The 17,546-nt window shown below is 49.3% G+C and overlaps 1 pseudogene; it reads left to right on the top strand.

Moving 5' to 3' along the window:
- Positions 1-3,922: 3,922 nt before the first annotated feature.
- Positions 3,923-11,321, top strand: LOC142424095 (S-adenosylmethionine decarboxylase proenzyme-like; annotated as a pseudogene).
- The last annotated feature ends 6,225 nt before the right edge of the window (positions 11,322-17,546 follow it).

The raw sequence follows: 17,546 nt of genomic DNA on the forward strand, positions 1-17,546 counted from the left end.
AATGGTCTCTTTAGCCACCATAAATAGATGATGAAGGGTCTTGATGAGCTCTCTCTGGCAAAGCATATGGAGTTTAAACAATAAAGTTTGGGTCTAGGTTGCCTTTCTGTAACATTTTTCTCTCCCTAACTCTAGTGGTCTCTCCTACTCTTATACTTTCTACAATATCCTTCCTGGATCAGGAAGCTTCATGGCTTCCTCTTTCCTGCAGCACCATATCCCAGTCTCTCAGTCAATGTCTACATGCAGATTCATTTATTCATCCCCTGATGCATGCATCTATTGTGTCCTTAATGCAGGTCAAGCATTGTACAAGGCATTGAAGATACATCAGTGGAGAAAACAAGTTCTGCCCTCATAGAAACAGAAAATCAGGACGAAAACCATTGAGTAAGCAGGTTATGATCATTGATTAGGAAACAAGGAATAATGGATGACTCTGACCATGGAGCTGAGACTCAAGGGATGAACGGGAGTAATGGATGTGACTGTGAGGACAGAAGTAATCCAGGAGAAGGAAGTTGCATGTGCAAAGGCCCTGAGGTTGCAAGAGCTTGATTCAGTAAAGACTCTCAGAGGTGATCAAGGTGGCTGGAGTGTGGTACCTAAGCCTCAAGATAAAGTCATGTAGATTTCAAGTCCATAATTGGGCTCTCCTTTTACCCAAACCTTTCCCTACCCCTCTAACTGCCCATTAATTGGATCACTTGAAGGCCTTACCCTACCTACCCCTCTGACAATCAATTGACCATCAAATCCAATTTGTTCAACTTCTAAACCCTCTCCCGAGTTTGGGATTTCTTCTTTTCCCTCTGTCGCCATCCAGACCCTGACCCTGAACAAGTGCAATCTACTCTGAGCAGCTCTTTGCCTCCAGCCTAGCTCCATCTATGAGGTTCCAGCAAAGCCACCAAACAGGACCACACTACTCTTGTGTAAAACATCAGATCCAAGTTGATGACTGGTGATACTAGGCAACAGGATCATCCTACTATGGTGTGTATTCTACACATTTAACCCAATCCCAATCCCACCTCAAAAACAAAACAACTCAAAACAAATGTATCCTCATATCCAAGAGGCTGTGTCCTCATAGAATGAACAAAAGAGATATTTCTTGGATTTTGTATATTTTGGCTACATATTAAAAACCTAGTCAAGGGGGTGGGGGTGAATGAGGAGCTGATACCAAGGGCTCAAATAGAAAGAAAATGTTTTGAAAATTATGATGGCAACAAATGTATGTACAAATGTGCTTGACACAATGGATGGATAGATGTATTTTGATAAGAGTTTTATGAGTCCCCAATAAAATTATTTTTTTTAAAAACCAAATCTATCCCTATAGATAATTACACTAACTGCAAATGGATTAAATAAACCAGTCAAGAAACAAACTCAAAGAAACCTATCTACTAAAAGATTTTACTATCCACTTCTTCCATATTTTAAAAAACCTTCCTGAATCCACACTGCTTTTTAGACACAGTTTAAACTCTGCACCATGAACCAAAATCTGGTGGTCTACCTAGTGACACTTTGGAAGAAAGACCTGGTGACCTGCTGCCAAAAGCATCAGCCATTGAGAACTCTATTGAGCACGGCTTTTAAGATTCACAGGGGAGCATCATGAGTTGGAATCAACTTGACAACAACGGGGTGATTCCAAGTTGCTTTGTCAGTGGCCTTTGCCAGCTACGCCTGCCTCCTCACCAACTCACCAATATCACCTAGCATCCAGCTACACTCAAAGAGGCTCTCAAGCTCTCTTGCATTGGTTGGCCTCTTTACTGGCATACCCTTCTCTGCTTCTGCTCTTGTTAAATTCCAACGGATTTTTCAAGCTCAAGGTCTGTGTGGCGTGTTGAGGAAAAGTGCTCCTACCTTTCTCCTTTCTCTCCTCTGTACTGGTTTGTATCCCCATTGCCCCTTGGTCCCAGTGTCCCCAGTGAGTAAGGGTGAAGCTCTCATTAGAACAGCAGGGCAAATCTTTATTGAGCACTCCCTCTGTGCCAAGGGCGAAGCTCAGTGCTTCCCACACAGCGACCTGTTGAGTCTTTGGAACTGCCTGTGATAGGTACGGCTTTATGAAAACTTGGTTGGGTCAGGATGCTCCGTGGTTTGTCGGTTAAGACCTAGTAATTTCCCCACAATAAGATCTCCATGAGGAAGTGGCTTGCTTTGCTTGTTGTTGAATCTGGATTGTTGTTGGATCTGGATCCAGCATCTAGCTCATTGACCTTGGGGGCTTTGGACTTGAACCTGCCATACTGCCTGGGAGCCTGCCATCTGACCGGCCAACCTTAGATTCATTCACCTTCCTGTATCAAATGCATTCACACACATTTCACTAGTTGTGTGTGTGTGTGTGTTTCACTGCTTTTTCTTCTCTAGAGCATCCCACCTTAGATACTGCCTTAAGAGGAAGACACTAGAATCTTCATTCTGGAGCAAAAGAAGCAGGCTTGGAGTCCACCATCACTCAGTCCAAGGTCTCCCTGCTTTAAGATGAAGCTAAGGGGGTGGGGAGAGGTGGGGGGTGGGCAATTATTCCTATTCTGCACAATGCCTCTTGTGTTGTATTTGCTTTGGCTTTGCCCTGCTCAAGGCTGAGCATGCAGTCCCTTACAGACACCTGCATACTGAATGAATACGCATCAATGCCCACTTGCTTACCATCTGCCTTCTTGCCTTTTTCCAGAAAAAGCACAGCTCTGGGGCAACTGAAAAATCCAGTAATCCACCCCCAATACCCCGAGGGCACCCTGGACAGGCAGTGCCAGCCCCAGGAGATGATTTTAGGGAATCCCTGCTACACCTGGTCCCCTAGGTATACTTCACATCCTGCAGGGAAACTGAAAGAGGGACGTGCCTATATGTTCTCAGGATTAAGCCAACCTGACCAAATTCATTTCCAGGCAATTTAACATGAATTCCTTACATCACTGTGTCCTCCTATAAAAATGAGAAGCAAGGCCCAAAACCATGACCAAGATCCATGTTCAGACTTGTCCCTGATGTAACTGCTATAATAAACCTGTCTTAAAATGTGTGTGTATGTGTGTGTGTGTGGGGGGGGGGAATGATTCGCCAAAAGAGCTCACAATTTTGCTGTTGTTGTTTTGAAGTATTAAGGTACTTCTCCCCTGTACTTCCGCTGCAGGTGTCCAAGGCTCCAGATGAGGACAACAAAGTGAAGCCCATCTTGTCCCAGAAGGGCCAGCACCCATGTTCCTGCAGGTGTGGCTCTCTGCCTTAGCAGCAATGGCAGCCAGCAGTGGCATGCCATCAAATTACCCACGAGCCTGTTATTACACAGCAGTGGGGACTTGGTCATCCCCGGTGAATGCCTCTGTTTTATTCCTACTCTGCAGAACCTTTCCCTTGAAAACAAAAGCCTTCTAGACCTATGTTCTGTTCGCAATCAGGAAGTCTCCGCGCGCCTTGCGCCTTCTCTCTGCCATCAAGGCCCTTGGTGCCTGTTGCCTGCAACAGTGTCTCGAGTTTGGGTTGACTCTGCAAGGTAACAGGCCTTCATTCCAACAGAGACTAGAGGAAGCTGGCTTTAGATGGGCATAAAATTGCTCTGTATAAGATGGACCAAGATGAAATGAGGATTTGTCGTGGACTGAACATTCACCACCCAACTTTCCATCCCTGGAAAGTTAGTTGCTTTGCTGGTGCTTTGTTTTGTTGAACTGGGGGAGGCTGGGGTGTTAATCTCTTTCCTTCTTCCTTCCTTTCTTTTCTTTCTTGCTTTCAAATGCCTTAATACTTTTCATGGAAATCCAAAGTTGGGGAGACACACGTACCAGCTTCATAACATTGGGATGAATTGATTACATCATCAAGCCTTCCCGTTGAAAGATGGGGGAGCACTAGGGGAACTAAAGCTCGGGGAATGAGTTGGGTCAGGATAATCATGGGGCCTTCTGACAGGTGCGTTCCTTCCCCCTTCAGTACAAAGGAGCCAGGCGCCAAAAGGAGAGTGGCTGTCTTTCTTGACCTTCCTGTGCTTCCGTGGGCCTGTCTGTCAAGTGGGGGGTGAGCTAACCCTTCTGTCCACACAAGGTTCAGTGAGGCTCCAGGAGACAGCCCAACAGGCCACTTGGACCCACATTGAAGATGGAGCTTCTAAGGGCCCCGGTGGCTGCATGGCCTGGGACACCGCACAAAGCACAGGTGGCTAGAATAACACTCCAGCGTTTCTAATTCTGATGTCCAGACCATCCTTAATAGCTGGTCTAAGGAAGGCACTGGTCACTTTGTGACCAGGTCCTCCCGTCCCCAGGGGGATAAGAGACCGCAAGTTAGCTTACAGTGTGGCCGGCGACTTTAGCGAACACTGGTTCTGCTCTCCGTACAGGGAAACAGCACACCACAAGAGACTGGACTGTAGCTATTTCCAACCAACTCACGTTCAACTTTGGCCCACAAAGAAAAACGCTGGAAATTTTTATTAATCTTTTAAAGTTATTATAAAATTATAGGGACAGGGCGAGAAAAAGAAAAGAAAAGAAAAAAGGAGCTGTAACCTTAAGCATGGCTGGAACAATCCGGAGAAGAGATGTCATTTAGTGATTTTCTGTGGGTGTTGGTTGTTAGCTAGCCTCACTGTGGGACAAACTGGATGTTTTCCCAAAGGGACAGAGAAGCAGCTGGAGGTGTGGTCCTCCCCGCAGCAGCCCGAGGCAAACCAAGAATCTGGGGAGCTTGGCATCATACCAGGATCCGAGTGGGATGTACTTTTGAAGGATGTGCCATGTTCGATCCTAAGTGGGACAAAAACTGACCAGCAGAAAGCTTACGTACTGGGTGAGAGCCGCGTGTTTGTCTCGAAGTCGTTTCCTTTTGAAGACACCGGGAACCGCCCTCTTCATGGAAGTGCCAGCCCCTCATTGAAACTTGCCAGGGACCCCAGTGGGTTGGACTCAATGCAAAGATTCTTCTGTTCCTGAAGGCTTCTCACCAAGAGTACCCACACAGCATTGCCAGGAAGAAATGGAGTGGTGCAGCGTTTTATATGGGACGTGTGCACTCTGACTGCTGGTACTTGTACACTCTGTATTTCCCAGAGCCGATTAATCAGCCAGCCAGATCAAACCCTGGACATGCTGACAAGTGAACTTGACCCAGCAGTTATGGACCAGACTGCAAAGGATGTCCCTTGTGACCCAATACCGGGTTCTTCATTGAGGCCACTGTGTTGGATCCCGTGGGTATTCGATGAACGGAGAACAATCGGACGGAACTTATTGGACTAGTCCCATCAGCTCTCCTATGATGACCTTGTCGGGAAAGCTGTGAAGTCTTCAAGCCAGGGCAATTTATGAGCACGCTTGTAGATCAGGGCTCTAAACGTCACACAGCCTCTCCTCACCGGAGAAGATAGAAGGTTTTAAACGCCTTGCTTGGCAACGTGCTGGGTGAATGATTGCAACTGTGTTCTTACTGGTTTTGCTAAGCAGCAGCAGCAGCGGCAGAGGTGATTAAGGAAAGTGAAGAAGGCAAACAGACCACATGGAGAACGGGTGGCTGCTTTCTGGATACTGATCCCGGGGCCCGTGCCTCCCCGAACCACCGCCTTGGAGTTGCAGAAACCCTGGGGGTAAGTAGAGTGCAAGCATCTTGAATTGTCTGCATCATCGTTGTTATCAAGGAGCGAGCTATCTTGCAGGCACGCTCTCTTCGGTGTGTAGGTATTCTGTGCCGCTCTAGCTGTGAACATGAAGGGCCCATGGAAAAAGAACTTTGCTGTATGAAACTTTACAACACTTGCGAAAACAATTCCATTTCGTTTATGCACGGGGTAATTTTTCTCCAGCTATCCCCCCCAAAGTCCCCACCGACAGGGCTTTCTTCTCATCGGGTGTCGGGCTCAGGTGAACCACCTGGGACCGTTATAGTCAATTGCTGCCAGAAATGTGCAACCAGTTACCTCCAGTCCCGAGAACATCCACTGTAGGAATGAATGTTACTGAAACCAATCTCTACTTCATGCAGATGTTTGTTACAACAGCAATCAAACTTTTTCTTGCACGAGTTGAGCCAAAAAAAATAGAAAGAAAGAAGACAGTTGAATGTGTTGAAGTTCACTATCAGATCCACAAGGCCACGGAGCAAGAGGCAATGAGACACAGCTTGACGAGCAGCAGCTTAACTGGAGGACCGACAAAGCCATTATCAATCCTTGCACCACAAGGCGTGACTCAGTGCAGACACACTTGTATACGAGGCTTTTTTCTTCGTAAAAACCATTCCTCTTAAGGAGCAGGAAGAAGATAGCCACTCCCCCTTGGACACCCCCTCATGCCCTAGGGACCTATGTACCTCTCTTACTTAATGTCCACATCACTGTTCAAGGCCGTAATATCACCATTTTATTCACTAAAAAGAAAAGGAAAAAAAAAAAAACCCTGAGCTTCAGAAAGATTAAGGACTTGCCAATGTCAACAGTTTCTCCGTGGCAGGGCCAGAACAGGGATCCCAGTCTGCCTCAGCCCACGCTCTTGCCACCCTCCGCTTCCATCCAGGAACATGACACACGCAATCACACCCACCCCCCTGGCTGTCTGGTAGGAAAGAGATGGAGGACTGCGTTAGTCTGGGTACACTAGAGAAACAAATTCATAGACATTCATTTGTATATACGAAAGACATTTATATACAAGAGCAATTGAATGTTGAGAAAGCGTCCCAGCCCAGTCCAGATCAAATCCATAAGTCCAATATTAGCCCATATGTGTGATACCAATCTATAAAGTCTTCTTCAGACTCACAAAATACATGCAATGATTCCAAATGCAGATGGATCACAGGCCAGTGGGTTGGAAGTCTTTGGATCCAGTGGCATTGTGAGCATCTCAGCGCTGGCAGGGGTCTCTGTGTGGCTTCTCCAGCTCCAGAGGTCTGGTTGCATCAGGGTAGGTCCATGTGGCTTCTCCCGCTTCTTGGGGTGTAGCACCATGTGTCTTGTCAGTAGAGCCTCTCCAAGAGAGCGAGGAGAGTGTGTCTCCTGCCTCCAAAGAGGAAAATCCAGGAATTCCCAGAATTCTCAGGAGAAGGCCATGCCCACACAGAGGCCTCACTGGTTATATCTTGATTGACAGGCCAGACTGCACCCCTTCACTCATAATCCTTTCAAATTCACATCAGATTACGTAACTCCCACAAGGACAGAGGAAGGTAGGAAGAGGGAGGGAGGTACCAGCCGGCCATTAGCAAGGCCTTCAGCTAACGCAGGAAAGAAAGGCTTGGCCCACCAGAGAAGCTCCATCACTGTGACACACTGGACAGACTGGGCTAAAAGGACACCTCTCAAAACAGCAGGCATTAAGCTTCAGTGTTTGGAGGAAGGAGCAGTTAAACAGGGCAGAAACCAGAACCAGGCCAGGATGACTCGATTGTGTGTGTTGTGGGTTCGATGTGAGATCCTGGAAGAGACCTAGGAAAGCGTGGCAGGTTCCTGAGGGAGGGTAAAAATGGAGGCTATAGGTCTGAGTGTGACCTTGGGCACGACCTTCTGTGAAGGCAGCCACTGAAGCTAGCCACCAACACAAACCCCACTGCTATCAAGTCGGTCCTGACTAATAGCAACCCTATAGGATAGGATAAAACTATTCCGATGAGTTTCCAGGTTTACAAACCTTTCTGGGACCAGACGACCTCATCTTCCTTTCAAGGAATGGCTGGTAGGTGTGAACCACTGACCTTTCGGTTACCAGCCAACACTTAGCACACTGTGCCACCAAAGCTCCTTTAACGGCTGAAGTTAAGGTAGTCAATAATATAGACTACAAAAGGAGAGATGATATAGCGCATGCAAACTCTTGGCAAGAACTCTAAGGAATGCTTTTTTTTTTCCCATCTCTCCGCACAGACCAGCCACTCCAGCGACAGACGAGCTCTCAGAGAACCAGAAAAGCACAAAGTGAGAGAGGCCAGCCCAGCCGCAGAGGGAGGGCCTGGCCAAAGGGACCAAAGGCCACAGAGAGGGTAGGGTGCAAGGAGATGGGGGCAAGCCAGGAGTTTAAAGACCAGGAGACCCAAAATTGGTACCCGCCAAGGGCGTGGGAACTGAGGTCAGATGACAACATGCCAAGGGGGGAGGAGCAACGGCAGGCGGAAGTGAGGAAGAAACAGGCGGAGACCACCTTTTTAAATGTCTGACCTTGAAAAATGACAAAGGCGGAGCTTACATTGAGATGGATGTCCAGGGCAAAGGTAGATGAGGTTAAATTTGACAGGAAAGATGCTTTCTGCTTTATACCTGAGGCTGAAAAGGGAAGGAAATGAGAGGAGAAATACTAAGGTCAAGGGACGGAAACACACATGGCACTGAGAAATCCAATAGGGCTGGAAGCAGAGGGCGCTGGCAAGGCAGTGGGGATGTGTGAGTTAGCGTAAGTAACGGTGGCTGGGAGCTGCTGTGACAGGTATGCTGCCCACCTCAGGGGCTCATCTCAATTAAAGTCTGTTTCTCAACCATTCCAAGTCCAATGACAGTGTTCCTAAACAGTAGCCACCTTCTAGAGTCATTCGGGGACCCAGGCTCCTTCCCCTGAGTGGCGGAGTGTGCATGAGCCTCTGTGAGGAGACGACACATGGGAAATGTTGAGAGACGCTTGACAGGCCAGGCCTAGGGCACAGCGCTTCCACCTACATTTCATTGGTCGGATCCCTGTCGCCGAGCAACACCCAACAGCAAGGGAAGCCAGAAAAAGCAGTCTAGCTGGGTGCCCAGGAGGAAAAGGAAACAGGCGTGGTGGCATGTAGCCATTTATGCCATCAGATAAAGAAGAGTCCGTCAGCTGCGGTCAGCTGCCGCCACCGATGTGGGTGATGAGAATGGACCTCCCTTCGTTGTGGTTCTTCTCAGCAAATCTTGTGGCAAAACTCTGAAGATGTGGAGTCTTATTGTCCTCCTGGGTTGGTCCTATGCTTGTAAAACCTACATACGCCTTTTCCTTACATCTCTATCACAGGTCAGCCTTCCACCATTACCACCTCCACCACCAGCAGCAAAGCTGTAGTTGGTTACCGACCAGAACTGAGGACTCCCTACACTAGTATTTGCAGCATTCTTGTCTTTAAGTATTGGAAGGGATAAAGCCCTCTCAACGGCATTTCAGATGTTCCCTCTAAGCCTTGAGTTCTACAATCATGGCTGGCTATTAGCCCCAGCTTTCCCTCACCAGCTGGAGCTCTGGTGGCTTAACAGTTACGCACTGGGCTGCTAAATTCGAGGTCAGCAGTTCGAAACCACCAGCCTCTCCACAGGAGAAAGAGTGGGTTTCTACTCTCTTAGGGAGTCGTGGACTCTGGAACTCACTGGATCAGTCCTACTCTGTCTTATAGGGGCGCTAGGAGTCAGCACTGACTTGATAGCGGTGAGTTTTCCACCTCACCAGACCCAACGAAATGCCCTACAATCTAGAACAACCAGAATGTTCTTACGAGCTGAAACCGAACCTGGTCCCATGACCCCTGTGCTGCCTCCATGCCTGTGGCCTTCATGCAAGCCCATCCCCAGGTTTTTCTGTGGCCATGCCCCTGGGTGATTCAGACCACCAACGGTCAGGTTTGCAGTCAGTCGCAAGCCGCTCACACCAACAAAAGGCTTCACGATGCTCTTAATAGTTTTCCTTTGATTCTTGTTCTAGGGACTGTTTTTTAATTTGGTTTTTGTTTTTTTGACATAAACCCTAAGTTCCCACACCCTCTCTTCATCACAAAGATCTATCTTGTCCTCCATTTAAAAAAAAAAAAAAAAGAAGGAACTTCCCAAGCCTGTCCTCTCACCTAGAAGCTCTGTCGTGGGCAGCTTTTAAAGGCCATCTGCCTTACAGGCAGACACAGGAGGGCCGGGCTGGTGAATCTCAATGATCTCGGGAGAGATGGAGCCCTGTGCGTGTGTGCAGATCTTGCAAAATCTCTAGCTATTAAAAAAAAATCTCTAACTATGGGGAGAGCAGGGTGGGGAGAGAGAAAGAAAACAATTGAGCCCCAGAGGCATCTGGAAATGAATACTAGACTGTGTCTGGGTGTTGCTCAATGCTGACCTGCCTTCCCAGGGGCCTTGCCAGGCTCTGGTAAAGGATCAGGGCCTTGCTGATGGCTCCTTTCACTCCCCACTGAAGGGGGCGCGGGGAGCGGGTTCAAGGTTGCCGTGTCCTTTGTGCTGCAAAGACTCAAAGGATGCCAGGGTAGGAGGAGGGCATCTCTCCCATGCAAGAGAGGTGAGCAGGCAAGCGCCTACCTGTACAAGGTGTGTTTACACCAGAAAGTGAGGTGTCTACTTGCCTCCAACACATGTGGTCAGGTGAGAGAACAGAAGCTTATTCATTCCTGATTTGCCCTAGAGCTTTCCCCTTCTCCTTCTGTTACCTGGAGTGAATGAGGAGTCCTCCAGCAGGGTTGAGGGGTGGGAGCCTCCAGACGCGCACAGCCCCCTTGCAGTGTAGGCCCCACTACCCTGGGGCAGAGACCATGGCATTGGTCTGCCAGGTTCACCCCAAAACATCCACTGCCCATCGTGCCCACAGCTCCAGCAAAGGATAACAAAGGGAAGACAGAGGCAGCTGGGTCGGCTGAAGAGTCAGGCGCCGGAGCTCTGGCAGGCCTGGGGCTCTGATGAGGCTATATGGGTGCAGGCCGGTGGGGGGTGGGGGCGATTTGCAGGATACTGTGGAGCACACTCATGGATCTGAACTCCATGGACTGAATTCACAAGCCATCACAGCAGCTGGAGACACAATGGTCCTTCATCGTCGCGATCAGTGAAGGCTCCGGGAGACACGTCCCATCCGGCTGCTGTGTCACCGGAGGAGCTAGTCACTCTGCATGGCAAAGCCTCTGTCCCCAGGAGAAAGTGCCCTGGGGGGGAGGCAGGGTGGTACACAGCCCAACTCTCCAGACAGGCCATGCCCGGCTTCGCCCGTCACTGTCACCCAGGGGTGGCTCAGGAGAAAGGGCTGTCAATCTGCTTCTGAATAAGCTGCCATTGAAACGAGAGCCCAGGCCCATTCTGATCGCAGGAGGATGCCAGGAGTCAAAGCCCACTCAGGGGCAACTGTCTGGGGGCTTCTCTTTGTTTGTTTGTAGAGTGACGGACCGCTTGTGAGTTGCTGTCCAGTCAACTCGGATCCGTGGCGACTCGTGGGTGTTAGAATATAACTGGACTCCCTGCGGCTTTTGAGGCTGCAGCCTTTGGACGCCAACCTTACGAAGCCTCTCTGGCTTGACTCTGATCTCCAACCTTTCAGCGACTAGGAGAGCCGTTCAACGTCGCTGATGTCACCCAGATCACCAGTGAACGGTAAGTGATTTTGCTGTCACCCTCTGGTGATAAAAACATCCCTTTACATTCCACAGAGGGCTTCCGGAGATGGGCTCAAGAAGGGAATGTAATTCCCTTGTTAGCCTAATGGAAGGAGGTGCTTGGGGCCACAAGGGGCCTTTGGGTCCCCGTGGAAGCGGCCACCTGCCAGGAGGAGCATATGGGGAGACTCGGGGCAGCCTGCAGCACTAGAGGGCTGCATCCATCTCATTTAGAATGAAGGGGAAGGAGGAGACATGATGGCTGCTCCCGATGGTACCAAGTTTGGAAATCAAGCTCAAAGCTAAGGAAAGACCCCAGGCCTTGCCCTGCTTCCTCGCTGCCCTTTCCCTAGCCAGAGGCCGCACTCCACACCTGAGCTGCCATCTCAGACAGCACATGTCATGGCGCCCGGCTCATGGGGGTGTGCCCGCTGCACATTTCCTGGTCCTCTTGCTATGATTTAAAGCTACTTCCTTGGAGAGGAGGATCCTACAGTCCTCTTGTCCTATACCTTATTCAGGACAGACACTTGAGGGGGTGGGGAGCGGAATTCATCTGAAAGAAGAAAGGTCGGAATACGGCGGTTAAAGATGCCTATGTCTTAGTGAAGCGAGAAGCGGATGCCTGAGCTGGAGCGACAGGCTCTGAACGATGAACCGCACGGCCGGCGTAAGGGAACCAGGACAGGAAACGGGGGCCTGAGCACGGGCCATCCTCTTCCCCTGCCCTTTTGAGGATTCCCCACCCTCCTTGGCCTGGGTGGTGTGGGAAAGCCTGGTTCTTATCCAGGACAAGGTGAGAAATGGATAGGGCAGGGTCAGCTAACTCCAATCGTGGGACACGCGTGGCCCACCATTTGCTTTCTAAATCCAGGTGCACTGGATGGCCACGCCCAGTTCGCGTGCAGTGGTTAAGCACGTGGCTAACCAGAAGTCCCGCTGTGCGGCCCCCCCAGCCACGCTGTGGAAAGAGGAGGTGACTGGCTTCCACAGAGATCATAGCCCTAAAAGCCCTCTGCCTTTCAGGATCGCTAGGGCTCCGCAATGGGTTTGGTTTGGGTGGGAGGTGCCTAACCTCTGCTCCCTTCGGAGTAGGGAAGGTTATTGGGGATGCCATATTTCTGCAGTGTGGTTGGGAAAACACGAAAGGCAGTCACGGGGGCTTATGAGGCAGCTGAGCTGTGCTGGGCCGTGCAGAGAGGCACCACGGCCGCTGGATGGCAGAAGCTGGAGAACCAGGAGAGGGATGCGCTGGGGAACAGGGCTCGAGGGCAGCTGGCAAAGGGGAGCCTCCGACTCCCCACAAAAATGCAAGGCCTCGTCAGCCAGTTGAGGTAGGAACGCTTTCCTTAAAGAGGAAGGTGGGGTGGGGGGTTGGTTTGGCATTAAAGAGAGGCCCGAATTTCTATTGCCAAGACTGCTCGGGCTCCTGGCTACTTGCCCCTCCCTACATGCTCTTGTGTCCCTGGCCTCAGTCCTGAGCCCCTTCCTATGACTCATGGACTCTGCCGGGCAAACCTACCCCTTTCTAAGGCCTCTCCTAATGCCAGTATACCAAGGACACGGGGCCAGAGAGTCCGTGAGTCTGCCCGGGAGCTGGTTAGCAGCACCTTGTCCTTGCATATCTCCAAGCAGCCCTGTGCTGCCGAGCCCTCACACGAGCATCCGGGTAGCAGCCTGCCTGCCCAAGAGAAAAGGCACATAAGGTCAGCAGGCCACTAAAATATTGCTGTAGTCCTCTAAGCAGGAAGCTGCCAGGCGTGCCCACAGTGGCCGTCGGGGGCACCAAGGGAGAACAAAGCCGAAAGATGAGAAAGGACGGCGCCACAGTGGGAGAGGCCAAGAAAAGAGTCCGGTCCCTCTGGCCATCCTGAGAGCAGAGCCCGTTCTGTGGGTGCCGTCGGGGCCATAGGATGCTGCCAGCTGGCAGAACCCCAGTCTGAAGGTAGGAAGGAAGGATTCTGGTTCAAAGGAAACGAAATAATGACAAAGCAGCAAGCTAAGCTATTCTCCGCGTGTGCGGTCGGCGTGGGAAGCATGTTCCCGGGACTAAGGGAAGAATCTGGGAAGAAGAAAACACAGCATGGAATATTCAGGACAGAGATGGACACGGCTCAGGCACCAGGAAAGCACAGGCTGTGGTCAGTTGCTTTAGGAGAGGCGAAGTTAGGGAAGCACCGGCCCTCGGTTCCCAGCCTCCTCCGGGCACACGTGCTGCCCCAGGTCGGAGGCAGCTGGCAGGCACCCCCAGGAGCTCTCATTAGGGCAGCACATCCGCCTGCACCGTCTTACGGCCCCGACGTTGTCTCTGAAGAGCTCACTCCATCTGGCTGTGGCTGCTCAAAATGTGCTTGACTTTTTTTCTTAAAAATAAAACCCCAATCAAGGGCTGAAAGAAAGTGCTTTGGAAGTAGTCCAGGGACCCATTGCATACGGTGGGGAGGGGCGGGGGGGGGGGAGGAGCGAGGCTCAGAACACTGGGGTCCTCAATCCAGCTGGCAGAAGCACCTATCCTTAATGAACAGGAGAAGCCAAAAGTTGTCATCTGACACTTGAACCCAGCAAGTATCTATAATTTGGGGGCAAAAGAAGAAGTCTGCGCAAGGGAGAAAACGTGTGAGGGTATATGGCAAGAAACACCTAACTCTGAACTAGGTAACAAGAATCTGCTACGAAAAGTCTGCTTTGACATTGAAAATTGACCATGGCCACAGCTTAACTGTGTGCACGTGGATTCTTTTGCCTATTGAGTGCTGAGTGAGCAAAGGCAAGGCTGGGTGGGAAGCTTGATGGCCAGGACGTACCCCGGCCTCTCTCGGGGGCAGCCCTAGGTCTTCCACATGTGGCCCTACCACCGTGCGCAACCCCCCGCCTCCCGCCATCCGAGTCAGAATGTATTCGTAGTCGGGGTGATGGTGGAATCGCCCGGTGTCTCACAGTCACCGAATGGTACGCATAAAAAGTGCAGAAATGGCAAATGTTGTGTTACCTCTATATTTGCCACATTAAAACAACAGCCACAACAATTACCCACAGCTCCTTGGTTGCAGTCAGAACTGCATCCAGCCTGCCAGTATCAGATAACTCAGGGCTGCCTCAGATATCCACGTCGGCTTGTTTGGGCTAAGACACAGCAGTCCTTGGGGTAGAAGACACCACATCTGATCAGAAGTAGGGCCGCTGATGACCCCCTGCAGGAATGTTTCTTAAAACAAGGTCTGGCATCAAAGAACAAAAAATCCTATCATTGAGACTGAGGGGCAGTGCGAAGTGGGGACCGAAAGCCCATCTGTAGACAACTGGACATCCCCTTACAGAAGGGTCTCGAAGAGGAGATGAGCCAGTCAGGGTGCAGTGTAGCAACGATGAAACATACAACTTTCCTCTAGTTCTTAAATGTTCCCCCACATACACACACACACACACACATCCAACTATCATGATCCCAATTCTACCTTACAAATCAGGCTAGACCAGAGGATGTACACTGGTACAGATAGGAACTGGAAACACAGGGAATCCAGGAAAGATGATCCCTTAAGAACCAGTGGTGAGAGTGGCGATACCGGGAGGGTGGAAGGAAGGTTGGGGTAGAAAGGGGGAACCGACTACAAGGATCTACATATAACCCCCTCCCTGGGGGACAGACAGTAGAAAGGTGGGTGAAGGGAAATGTCAGACAGTGTAAGACACAAAAAATAATAACAATTTATAAATTATCAAGGGTTCATGCGGTAGGGAGGAGCTAGGAGGGAGGGGGAAAATGAGGAGCTGATGCCAAGGGCTCAAGTAGAAAGCAAATGTTTTGAGAATGATGAGGGCAACACATGTACATATGTGCTTGATCCCATGAATGTATGTATGGATTATGATAAGAGTTGTATGAGGCCCAATAAAATTAGTTTTTTTTAAAAAAAAAAGGTCTGGCTGTTCTTTGGGGTAAGGTCGTATCAGGATTCTTTTCTGAGGCAGACCTTCCTTCTAGCCTGGCTGTGGGGGCTGGGTTGCTAGTACTGCTGCCTTTGTGTGGAGAAGTTTGCTGAGATTCCCGCAAAGTGTCAGGGCTTCCTTTACTCTCACATGGTTTCTCAGTAAACCAAACTCAGTGTGGGGACAGCGTTCCTATAAAGTACAATGTACAAATTGATTAATGCCATGAAAGTGCGGCTGAAACCACCGGCCCTTAGAAACAGTGGGGTGTATGTGTTGCCTGCTCCACTCTGAAGGAAAACCTCAATTCAGAGTTGGTGTATTGTTTCGCCCTTTTCCTTGGCACGCACACAGCATTCAAAGCTTATAATAATGCAGGTCATTAAACTAAACAACTGCCTTTGGACCTCTTTCAAGGGAGTGATTCAGGCAGCAGCCCTCCAATGGATTTACAACGCGCTACATCAGACGCGGCTTTTTCTTGGTGAAGTCGGCTTTCTTGTGGCCACAAGGTGGCGATCACCATGTACAAGAAAGGTAGTCTGGTCCTCAGCCGTGGCCCTGCTCTGTAGCTGATGCTGACTCATGGGGGCCTTAGGGCAGAGTAGAACTGCCCCCACAGGGTGTCCAATGTTGTCCCCAAGTAGCCTTTGGGTTGGTGGCAGTCCTTTAACCAACAATGACTACAAAACCATTCTCCACCTCCCTCTCAATGACATTTGTGGGGCCAGATGATGACAGCACTCAGAAGTTTTGTGCACAAGGAAGTCCCCAACGGTGGTCTCACTTTATTTGAGGAGCTGGAAAGGAAGATGAGGAATGCTTTCAGAACTTCACATCCCAACTAATCCCTCGTGTGCCTTCAGCCAGCTCCCAATCCGAGAATTTCTGGGAATCTACAAAGTCAGCACCCAGTCTGGCCTCTGCTGAGTCGCTATGCCTGGCATCTCTTGTGCTCAGACATGAAGTGGGCGGCTGGCTACCTCTCTCATACTTGGGCTACTCGAAGGTAGCACCAAGACCATGAGGGTGAAAATGCTCAAATAGATAAAAATATTCTTCAAGCCGTTTTGTAATTTTTTATCAGAAAGACCGAGAAGCTGAAAAGGAGAACATAGACATTAACAATGAAAATAAAAAGTAATGTTTTAAACTCTGGTTTCTCTTTATCTCATCCAATTAATTTCTTGGGTAAATGTGAATATAAGCCGGAAAGAAGTCGCAATATGTGGCGATCAAGTACACAAGGTATCAATGTTTAGAAAGTTCTGTGCCCAGGAGTAGGGCAAAGTGACCGAGCCCTTAGATAGTGGGGTTCAGGGAGGGGTTCCAGCTGCTGATAAGATGAACAAGAAAAAGCTTCCACATTGCAAAGCCAGGAGTCTCTGGCCCAGTCGGTGTTACAATCAGTTATGAGCTGAAAGAGAAGCTGAGTTCCAAACTAACCATGAAAACTTTGGGGATGAGTGTATGAAAGTGACTCCTATATTTCTTAAACATAATATAGTTTTGAAGGAAGTGGGTCCTTGGATTTAAGCAATAGCATCTAGTTATAGAGTCTTTTAGATCCCCCTTGGATTTAAGATAAACGTTTGGGAGAAAGCATTTCTGTGCAAATAGATGACCAAACCCAACCTACTCCTATGGAGTTGATTCATATCTATCCTACATATACATAGGATCTCTGGGGCTATAAATCTTTAGGGGAGTAGACAATCCCTGTTGCCAGACTACTGTTCTGATCCATACAGGGTTGAGTATTTCGTTTATTTTTATTTTAAAATATGATATTTCTTGTTCAAATAAGCCTAGAAAACACAGCACTAAAAATAAAGTAGACTAAGAAGCTCTTTGGACCCCCAAAGAGTGCAATCTACTATGCAGTGTTTCATGAATGTATTTTCTCAGAACGACTTGTTCCTGAAATGCCCATTTGAAATTCTGAGAGTGATTATTTTGTGGAAGATTTCTTGAGGCATTGGGGGCCAACTGAATGGAACGTTTAGGCTGTTAGTAAGTGGAACTGAGGTTGCTATATGGACTTCTCCCAGGCGCGTAAGTATAAAGACCCGAAGGGGTTTGCCTGGGCCATTAGCAAAAGTCAAGCACATAGGAAAGATGGACAAATGTTCAGTCAATAGTAAAACTGCACAGATAATGAAGGACAAGAACCCTTATAAAATTCATTAAAAAACATGACAGTGTTAAAAAAATTTTCCTAAGGCTTTCTACTCCCTTCCAGAGTTACAGTCTCAGAAACCCGCTGGTGTGTACCCTGTCCTACAGGGAGGGTCACT

This window comes from Tenrec ecaudatus, chromosome 13, assembly GCF_050624435.1.
Source record: "Tenrec ecaudatus isolate mTenEca1 chromosome 13, mTenEca1.hap1, whole genome shotgun sequence".
Taxonomy (NCBI): Eukaryota; Metazoa; Chordata; class Mammalia; order Afrosoricida; family Tenrecidae; genus Tenrec; species Tenrec ecaudatus.